The 11893-nt window shown below is 34.5% G+C and overlaps 1 pseudogene; it reads right to left on the minus strand.

Moving 5' to 3' along the window:
- Window positions 1-5363: 5363 nt before the first annotated feature.
- On the minus strand, window positions 5364-11644 carry LOC149195530 (putative multidrug resistance protein; annotated as a pseudogene).
- Window positions 11645-11893: the final 249 nt, after the last annotated feature.

The raw sequence follows: 11893 nt of genomic DNA on the forward strand, positions 1-11893 counted from the left end.
AGCTACTTATGATCAAAATATGTTTCCTCTATAAACTTTAAATTTTGATGTCAGATTGAAATACCTAGGGTTTCACCTAAAACCAAATGACTACAGAAAGAACTATTGGATTTGGCTAATAAAAAAATAGAAAAGAAAATTAAGATTTGGTGTTTCAAATGGCTATTCAGAGTAGGTGGACTTGTGCTCATCAAAACAATGTTGGAAGCTATTCCGATTTTTTGGATGTCCCTATCCTGGATCTCATCTAGTGTGTTGAACTACATTTGAAAATTATGCTATCGGTTTTTGTGGATGGGGAGTAAATATGGAAAAGTCTTTCCATGGGTTAGATGGGACAGAATCACATTGCCTAAGGGTTGAGGATGATGGGGTTTACAAAGTATCCCTTCTTTTGCAAAGGCTCCAACTACTAACATTGGTTGGAGATTGCTCTCTACAAATAGTTTATGGACAACAATTTCCCACGGGAAATACATCTACCCCAATTCTCTTGAAGAGTGGCTTCAACCTTCAGACCAGAGGAGACCAACAATTTCCATTATCTGGAAAGTAGATTTATCCTCCACGGTGGTTAAAGAAAGTGGGTATTGGAGAAAATATGAGAATTGGGTTGGATCCATGGGTAGGTTGTGAACATTATCATCTCCCCCGTGATATGATACTTTTCTTAAATGAAAATGGCAAACAAACTTTAAACTAGGTTGTTGATCACCATCGTACATCTATATGGGCACAAGGATGGGTCTATGCTTTTCATCTCAATTTTCCAATCAAGCACCGTGAACATTAAAAACATTATATTGTTGCTCTAAATACTACTCATGTGCATCTAAGGGAGGAGCATTACACACTTTATTGGGTAAACTCCCCTTTTGGAGAATATACCTCGAAAACTAGTTATTTGTACTTGCGTAATGATAGACAACTGAATGTTATGGCCTGGTCATGGAAGAATCTTTGGATGCTTAAGAGTCCCCCCAAAACTCGTTTATTCTTGTGGTGCTTGCTAGAAGACAAAGCACCGACATGGGATACTCTACGAAGACGGTGTATGAGTGGTCACAACTAGTGTGCGTTGTGTGAAAACACAATGGAAACAATGGAGCACCTTTTCATCTCCTTTCCATTCATGGTGGAAGGTTGGAACTCCATTAGGAACAAAATTGGTTGTACTTTATATTGGGATGGAGCATCTTTTTTGGAAATCTGGAAAGTGTGGTGGGAACATGTCTCTCCTAAACATAATAGAAACATTAGACCTCTAATTTGACAGGGAATCTGGAATGCTAGAAACATGGCCATATTTCAAGATAAATCATCCATTCTTGATCGGGTGGTTGCCAAAGTAGTTATTGATTTTGTAATTTTCCCATCTAATGTAACTGTCCATATCCCACGAAACATTATGGTTGAAGATGTTGACAAATCTAAACCTTGGGGATATTTTGATGGTGCGTCCTCAGAAGGTGGAGACTACGAGGGGGGGTTGTTTTATACCTCCATGAAAATCATTTTTACAAGCTATAGAGTGACCTCATAAGAGGAACAAAAAACTACACATAACTACTTAGTCTCAAGCTTATTCTTTGTTTTGCTATCGAAAAATAATGTCATACTTTGCATATTTTTGGTGATTTTATGATTATTATAAATTGGTTTAATGAGATTTAGCATTGCCATATGCACACATTGATTCCCATTCTTAAGGAGGTATTACATCTTAAACATTCATTTAATCAATTTTTTGTCAACATAATTACAAGGAACAAAACCACACAATAAACACACTCTCTAAGCCTAGTGCTACATAGACTTTGGGACTATGGAAAATCTATAAGCAGCTAAATGGGAACACTTTAAAATAATACCAAAGACCTTTGATAGAGGGCCTTCAACTAGACATCCCACATAACATAGATTAAATGCTCATGTTTTGATGACTTTTTAGCTTTTTGGTAGACACTATTCTCTATGGTCTTTAATGATGATATTTTGATGTATATAAAATGCTGGATAGCATGATGTATGATCATAGGCTATCTTATATAGTTGCGGTCTATGGACTGGATGTTGATCTACTACATGGTTAAGTTTTTTTTTCTTTGCATGTGGTTCTTCAAGCCTTTTTTGAGTGCATTTTTATGCATATACAAAATGTAAATTTTATCTAAAAGTTATGTTTTTCGTAGGATATATATATATATATATATATAATTTAATTTTAATTTTATAACGTTTTTTAATTAAATCGAAAAATAAAAAGGACATAATTACTTTTGAAATAAATCTTAACTCTATATCTTTGACTACTTTTGAAAATATTCAATGGATATTCCTTAAGGTTAAATCTCTACCATCCATCTATTAATTATTGACAATTACTTCATTTTAATTATCAATAATTATTAGGTGGATGGTGGGATTTAACCCCACAAAATATTCTATTTTTTTTAATAATAGTCACAAATCAAAAGATGAGGTTTATCTCCAATGTAGTTATGTCTTTTTGTCCTTTTAATTAAACCGATTAATTTTATATCTATATTTTAATTATACAAAATATATGTTTGGGAAAAATGGATTCAATTTTAAAAAAGAAATGTGAATATGATGTCTACACCTCCATAATCTTTTATTAAGGTAAGAGATTCTTATCCTACAAACAAAATGATTTCTTAACTCAAGTTAGTAGTTCGAAGGGACATGTGAAGAAGACCCCTGGGATAGATTCCATTGCTATGAGGTTGTGACCTCTCGGCTTTTGCTAAGTTATAAGTTATTGGCATATCTGACTTATGGACTCTTGGATATATTCTTGGAGTCATAGTGGCCCGAAAGCTTTGATTCTAAGCCTTGCCTAAATTACTCCAACTAATTTCAGATTCACCATGATTTAAAAAAAATAAAGTCATAAGTTATTGGTATATTGACATAGGGTTCTTGGATATATTGTTGGTGTTATGGTAGCTGGAAAATTTTGATCTTAAACCTTGTCTAAATTACTGCAACTAATTACAAATTGACCATAATTTAAAAAAATAAAAAACTTTATAATTATCTTATTATAACTTTAAAATTTAAATTATTATTATTATTATTAATTTTTATTAAATATTTAAATTATTATTATTATTATTATTAACATTTTTATTAAATATTTTGAATCCTTAAGTTTAATTACAAATAACATATTTAACAAGTTAAAAACTAAAAAATACACTAATTCAACCTACTTTAAAAAATTAAACCTAAACTATTTGAAGATTTCATTAAAATTCCCATAATTGCAAATCACATCACATGCTAGATTCAATACTTGACTTCCATGGTTTCTCTTTTGTCCAGGGACGAGGAGTTCCTTTTTCTGAGCCCAAATTATGGAAGCTTGTAATTCATGTAAAGTGGCAGATAAAATCATGTATAATTTTTTTTTTTTTAATTACGAAGGGCTTGTTGATTTCCATGTGCAGGTTATATTTAAAAGATTTTAGACGAAGATGAAGTTTATTTGAACCTATAGTTCTCACAAGGAATTTTAGGTTGCTGGTTTCCTTGTCATATCAAAAGTTCGTTTGTTACCGAAGAGTCGCTTATGGTTTAAGATTTTCCAGAATTGCATGGTTTCATAGTTTTATGCAAATAAATTAGTTATTGGACATTTAATATATTATACAATCTATATATTTTGTATCATCATATAGGTCTACCTCCTCTCACCATGAAAGATGGGATATGAGTTTGCAATCAAGTTAGCTCTAAATTTATGCTCCAAAAGATATCTCCATTGTATATTCTTTGTATCTAAGGTAAAAGAGAAGTCAATCTTTTTAACTACTGTATAATTTTTTACTTTGCTTTATGATTTTTATTTGGGTAGAATTTATAAATTATCTGTTAATTTTATGCTAAATTTATTATATAAAATTTTTAACTTAAAAAATTAATAAATATGTATTTTTTTAAATATAAAGGTAAGTTGAAATTTTGAGAATAAGATATTTATGATTGATTTGAGAGAATGAGTCTATTATCAAATGACTATAACCTTAATTGTTTTCATACAAAGAAATTATTTTATTGGAAATTTAAATTTGAATGCAAACATATATAACAGTTAAATTTGATTCATCAAACCTCCCACATTAGCACTATACTCTTTATTTTTCAAATAAAAACTATTTTATAAAAAATTTAAATCTTAATAAACATTATCACTAAAAGTTATAACCCTTATTTTTTAAACAAAAGCTATTTCATAGAAGATTTAAATCTGAGTGAAAAAAATACCTCCAAAAGTGCAAGACCTATGTCTTACCATTTAAACTCTCACCCTTTGGACCACTTAAAGCTATATAACAAACAAGACACAAGGAATAGAAACAGACAACAATCACATAACATTTCTTGGATTCTCAAGGCAGTGGAAACACTTCATTGACCAAAGGTTTTATATTTTACTATTAAATTGATTGAATACCTCATTCCAATTTTAAATGACATCTCAAAAAATTTAAAAATAAGAACTAAATTTAAATTTGAAAAAGAAGGACTATTTTTTTTTTTGAGGCAAATTGATTTCAGGTTTAAGATGGTTTGATGATAATTTTTTTCCATCATTTTGGGCCAATAAACTTTCAAATTCTTACTATTACTTTGAGTGAGTGGGCAATTAATTCCAAGTTCTGAGGGTGCTGGTTAGTCCATCAGATCAATTCCTAATGAGGCGAGTGTGACACTTTTTCCAACACTCTTAGTCAAACCCAAATGGGAAATTGAACCTAGGCCAAAGCTCTGATACCATGTAGAGGTTTTCCATTACATCAAAATAAGCAAGACTTAATAAACTTTCAAACCTTTACCATTATTTTGAGTAGACATTAATCACAAGTTCCCAAAATAAAGATTAGTCAACATAATCAGTTCCCAATAAAATAAGTGTGACATTAACACCATTATCTTTGTTAATCTTGTGAGATATTATAAAAACAAAAACGAAAGCAAAGAAAAAAAATTACTGTATAAAAATAAAATATAATGAAATTTAAAATACATACTTTACTGGGTTGTTAATGAAAATATAAGTTTGTTTCCATCCTCAAGTAGAACAGAAGAAGATTTGCAATGCCATTCAGTTTTTGCAGCATCCATGTAACAAGGTATTTTCCTCCGGATAAGATATTTTTCACATTAAAAGCAGTAATAATAAGGTTTATAATTACTCTTATAAGGTTTATGTCTTTTACTTCCAATCATCACCATTCGGCGAAACAACTCAAATATCAATTTTGGTTATAGGGCTGAGTGCCCTGCACTGAGCACTGCTTGTAACTAGCCAAATTTGTGATGAGGAGTATGAGGGTTATTGCATCTTAACTTACATGATGAATAATTGGTTCATGTGGTTGCTGCAGTTTAATCAGACCAAAATATGCACCTCCTACGCCTATGCTGATCAGAGAACAGTGATTTCCTTGTTCGACAACCTTCCCATTCTCAATCACTGCTATACAGTCAGCATTCTGAATTGTGCTCAGGCGATGAGCTACAACCACGCTGGTTCTTCCTACCATGACTCCATCTAGTGCTTCTTGAACTACTTTCTCCGAATGACTATCCAAAGCACTGGTTGCCTCGTCCAACAGCCAGATGCTTGGATTCTTTATAATTGCCCTCGCTATTGCTATTCTTTGTTTCTGACCTCCAGACAACTGAGTTCCCCTGTTCCCGGTGTAGGTCTCATATCCATCCCTCATGCCCTGAAACATTAACCAACCATGGAATTTAACCAGAAGTCTGACAAGTTGTTGATACAGGGCTTATTTATTTATAAGTTAAGAGAAAAAGATAACCTGCATTGAATTTAGTAAGAGGATTTATAATAAACACTGTCCCTTTAGGTTTAAGAAAAGTTAATAAAACATGGAGTTTAAAATAAGATTCATAAGGTGTCACATGGAAACTATGTTTGGTAAATTCGGAGAAGTTTGTGAAACAACTCATACATTATGAAGGAAAGGAAAAAAAAATCCTGGTTGGAATACAAATTTCTCACCAAATTTTCCACTGAAATTTTCCAATGTTTGAAAAACAAAATGTACAAGGTCAGGGGATTTATTTGAGTCTTCTTACGAAATAAATTCGTGGGCATTGGCAGCCTTTGCAGCCTCTACTATCTCAGTTTCTGTTGCGTTCTCTTTACCATAAGCAATGTTCTCTCTGATGGTGCTTGCAAATAGAGTTGGCTCCTGACCTACGAGGGCTATGTGCTGTCTCAGAGACCTCAAATTAAAGCTCCTGATATCTTGCCCATCAATTAGTAAAACCCATTTCAGGGGATCGTAGAATCTCTCTATCAGTCCAATGATGGTGGACTTACCAGACCCGCTCCTTCCAACTAATGCTAAGCTGCTCTCTGCATCGATTCTGAGACAGAAATCTCTCAAGATCATGGCGTTTGGGCGAGCTGGATAAACAAAATCTACATTCCTCGCCTCTACAGTGCCTTGGATTTTATAAGGCTTAGTTTCTTTATGGTCATCTGGGTTTATATATTTCTGTCCCAAATTTCAAACACAGATGTAACGGCATCAGATCCTTTGGCCAGGTCAGAAGTCATACTTCCTGCATCCGCTATCATTCGACCCATTCTTGCGAAAACAAAGTGGTTTAATAAAAAGTCATGGAAACTGATACATCCGTGACTAATAAGCTTCCCTCCATACCAAAACTCAAGTGGCGAATAGCATATTTCGAAAAACCTAGATGTTCCCAGGGCCAATCCTGCGTACCATGACTGTCTATTGATCTCTCTGCGTGGGCCTTCCTGTGTGGAGTCAAATAACTGAATGATTCTCCCCTGAGAGCAAAAGGCTGCTATGGTTCTATGATGGGTGACACATTCTAAGGCCACTTGGCTGCCTTGATCCTCAGCTTTAATTGACTTACGCGAAACCCTTTTGAGGAGAACTCTTCGAATGTAGAAACAAACCACCATGAGGGGCTGTGCAGCGATCAACGCAATAGCAAGTTGCCACGCTACGACTAATCCCAGAGACGCAGCTATAATTACTCCGGAGAGACACTCCACCAGAAGGGAACGCGATCCCCAACCAAGGATCTTACCTGCCATGAACAGTAAGAATGTTAAACTATAGATAACATTCCATGCAAGCAACCTGCGGAAGGAAGGAGATCTCCCTGATTTGGTCCCTGAATTAACTTTTTGTTCTTCTCGTTCCAAGCCAGATATGCAACCCTCAAAGCGATTTGAAGCACAGAGTTTCCCATCTGAGCTTTGCCTCTGGCTAGATATTCCAGATAATGTGTTAAGATCAATGGTCTCCTCTGCTGGGGTTTTCTCCTGTATTTGCACCAAAGCTGCATATGTTCCATTTGGTTTCAGAATCAGTTCTTGATGTCCGCCGAATTCAATGACTTCACCATTTTTCATCACTGCAATTTTATCAGCGCCTTGAATTGTGGAGAGACGATGGGCCACAATCAGCGTTGTGCGTCCTATAGAAGCTATACCAAGGGCATCTTGAACACTTTTCTCTGATTCTGCATCTAGAGCACTTGTAGCCTCGTTTAAAAGCAGGATGGAAGGGTTTTTCAGCAACGCCCTAGCTATGGCTATTCTCTGCTTTTGGCCTCCTGACATCTGAATCCCGCCTTCTCCTACCTGTATTTTGGTTGTACCATCGTTAGAGTGGGGTTCCATTAAAAACAAAATGATTAAGTAGAAATTGAGAAATCTTGGAATAAAATGGTATCATGATTATAAATACACAAATTTTATTTTATTTTATTTATCTAATATTTGAGGAAAAGGTTACCATGATCACCATAACCACACTTAATATTGGGCCTGGAGTATGCCCTAAAACTGCTTCTGCTTGGCTAAGAGCCCGTCTTCCTCGGACGTAAGGAAACAGGTTAACGGCCCAAGACCCAGAGGCATCTGGCAGGAGTGAAAGTCTGCTCCCTTACGGACCACCAGCGGGTTATTTTAGGTGGCGTGGTTTTCCTTGATAACAGTGATGTGTCAACTGACATTCGCGGATAGCAGCCAGAGATGGCTGTCCTCAATGTTGGTTTGACAAACTGAGTTTGATAGGTTTTTCCACCTTTTGAAAAAAAAAAAAAAAAAAACCACACTTAATATATTTAGTATATATTGATCACACATCATCAATCCTCTTACTTTAAGATTGAATTTTGGAGTTTTGATGAGTATTACTTAATTATACAGAATTGAAGGATGTATAAATAATTAAATTTGTTATAAGTGATTGGAGATTTTTATAATTATTCATATTGTTGAAATTTTTTAGATAAAATTGTGTAGTTTTTGTGATCTTTATTAGTGACCAGTTAGTGATGGTAAATGATCCGTCCAACGTTTAGGATGGTAACACTATCTACATCAACAACCACATAACTTAGTGACCAGATAGCTTAGCTATGATCGCTGATAGAGAGAGTTACCATCTTAAATGTTGAATGAATCATAAAAACTACATAATTCTATTCCAGAAATCTTCAACAACAATTAGATTTGTTATTTAATTTAAATCTTCAATTAAATAAAGTTTGATAGATGATGATAGAGAGAGTTACCATCTGAAATGTTGAACGAATCACAAAAACTACTTAATTCTATTCCAGAATTCTTCAACAACAATTAGATTTGTTATTTAATTTAAATTTTCAATTAAATAAAATTTAAATGTTACATTGAATAATGTATAGAATATTAAATATATTGTTTGTGTAAATTTTATAATTTATAAATTATTTATTAGAGTATTCAATATTATATAGTATAGGTAGTAGTGAACATTTTTTACATAAATTTGTTTATCTGCTTCTTTGTAAGTAGTAAGTTCAAATTCAAAGGAGAAAGGGGATAGCATAAGGTATCTACAATTAAAAAAAAAGTAATCATGGTGAATGTGTGATTTGTTGGATAGTCATTGTCATTAGAATATCTAAATACCAAGAGTATGTCTAAAACCTCACAATCTTTATATAGCAATAACTTATGACTTAGTAAGAGTGAAAACCTCCCAAAATTTACAAGGGAGCTCTATCTTAGGGTTGTACCTCACAATCTTTATATAGCAATAACTTATGACTTAGTAAGAGTGAAGACCTCCAAAAATTTACAAGAGAGCTCTATCTTAGGGTTGCTTATTCTTCTTGCTTTATATAAAAGGTCAACATGTCCCTCATAAATTTTAGGGGTCAATCTCATAAATTTTAGAGGTGAAATAATTATGTGGAAGTGAGGCCCTTATCTCATATGAAATAAGAGATCTCATATACCAATTTTATTTGGAGAGTAACCTTATCACAATAAGTCAACATGCCACTCGTATATTTTAAAGATCAAATAATATAGAGATAAATCCCTTATTCCACAAACAAAAAATATCATATATTAATTTAGAGTGGATATAAATCTTCCCATACACCAATTTAATGTATCATTGAATAATGACCTTACAAATAAATTATTATTTTAATTAAAAGAAAAAAAACAAACTTTGAATAATTATAATACAAAGAATTTTGTTCTCCCACTGAGTTTAAAAAGAAAAAAACTATCGTTTGATATAAAGAAAGAACCTGTGTGTCATAGCCTTTTGGCAGTTGGGTGATGAAGGTGTGGGTATTGGCGTCCTTTGCAACACTGATAATTTCATCCATTGTTGCATCCCACTTTCCAAATAACATATTCTCGCGAATGGAAGCAGCGAACAGAGCGGGCTCTTGATTAACTAGCCCCAATTGGCTACGGAGCCATTTCAGTTGCAGGCTCTTAATATTCTCTCCGTCCAGCAGAATCTCTCCTCCAATTGGATCGTAGAACCGTTCTAATAATGCAATGGCTGTTGATTTTCCAGATCCACTGGCGCCTACTAGAGCCACTGTTTTGCGTGCCGGAATAGTGAGGCAAAATTTGTTAAATATAATGCTTTTTGGTCCGGATGGATAAGCAAATTCAACGGTCCGAAACTGGACCTCCCCTGAGATCGTTTCCAATACCTTCCCTCTCACATCCTCTGAATCGATCTCTGGTACTTTCTCAATCATCTCAAATATGCGAAAGGCGGCGACCCCTGCCTCAGATAAGTACTTTAAATTTGAAAGCGCGCTAGCGAGAGACCTGATAGCAACAGGATAAATTAGTTAAATAATTGGGGTAGAGTAGATAATGATAGGGCGTTTTAATCATAAATAATCAGGTAGAGTAGATACTGATAGGGCTGATAGGGCTGTTAAAGTAAGAAATTTTGTGGTCCAGCCATGCTAAAAACAGATATGACGACTTAGATATCTATAAATCTCAGATACTCAAAACACTAGTTAATTAAACACAGATTTAAAATACCAGTCATAATAATGAAACATAGACGAATAAACCTAATATGCCTTACAGTCCACCGAGAATAATGCAGTATCCTGCACTGACGATTCTTCCTCCGCTGGCTGAATGATTTATTACCAATCGGCTTCCATACCAGGACATGAATGCCCACAACACAAAAACTACTGATCTGTTGCCACCGATGGAAAGTCCCTTTGCCAGACCTTGTTTAAGTCCAAGCTTTACTGTTCCAACAAGTGATGATGAAAATTTGGCTATGGCCTTTTCTTCTCCAACCAAAGAATAAACAGTTCTAATAGCAGAAATTGTTTCTTCTGCAATTATACTGGACTCCTTATATTCGGCCTGCATCTTTCTTGCTATCCTTATCAGCGTTCGACCGTATAGCATTCCTGCTGCAATCAGTACACTGGCTAGTGGCATTGTCACCGACGCCATCCTCCATGACAAATAGAAACTGACCGCATAGGTAGCAATGAAAGTCGACAAATTTATAATGAAATTCGGAACCTGAAAGACTCACAATAGTTGAATCCCGTGAATATCAGTAATTGTTGATAGTATTATCATTAAACCTGCAGTTTTGTAACTAACCTTTTCACCCAAGGCGTCCTGAATGACGAGGGTATCGTTGTAAACAGTGTTAACCACCTCGGCAATATGTGTGCCTCTGGTATCGAAAAACCGGTCGTCCTGCCGGAGAACGCTCTCAAATACTTTCTGCGCAGTGCAGATGCCTGTCTTTCTCCGGTCCTTGTCCAGCAGAAACCCTCTGAAAAACACGCCGAGTGTTCAATTAATGACTTTAAATTCTATCATACCTAGTAACATTAAGAAAATTTTAGAAACAGTACCTAAAAACGCTGCAATGAATGCTCCGGCTGCCAGATACAGATAAGGTACGATTTCCTGCATATTGACCACATTTTTATATTAAAAATTAACCAGTAACAAATTAAGGCTTCAAAAAACAATGGAATATAATTTCAATTTCACCTTGTTCATTCTATGCACGAAATCTTCATACTTCACAGGTGGAGGGTGAGATCCAAGAGTATTTATTAATCCACTCATGATAACAAAAACACCAGCGACTGCTAATCCATCAACAATTGAACCCAAGGTGCCCAACACCATCATAGAAACATCTCTGAAATCTACATGATCGAAAATCATCCAAATCGATATGCTCCTGCCTTCTGGATTCTTTGAATTTCGATTCTGGCGTGTATTAAGACTCTCAGCCATCAGCAGCCCAACTATAGCCAGGATATTAAGTTCTTTTACGTACTGCAATGTTAATGGAACACAAAAACCTCTGTGGCATCGTTTGTCTTTTTAAACTCTTGGCACAGCCATGTCGCTATAGCCTATCTGCTTATGCTGTAATTTATATTATTATCGTAATATAATTATACTTAAAAAAATACTACCATTTAAAAAAAATACTACCATTTAAAAAAATACTACCTTCTTTATTTTCTATTTTGAAAAATG

This window comes from Pinus tabuliformis, chromosome 2_2 (assembly GCF_031772625.1).
Source record: "Pinus tabuliformis cultivar Carrire ecotype Pingquan chromosome 2_2, CPIR1, whole genome shotgun sequence".
Lineage (NCBI taxonomy): Eukaryota > Viridiplantae > Streptophyta > Pinopsida > Pinales > Pinaceae > Pinus > Pinus tabuliformis.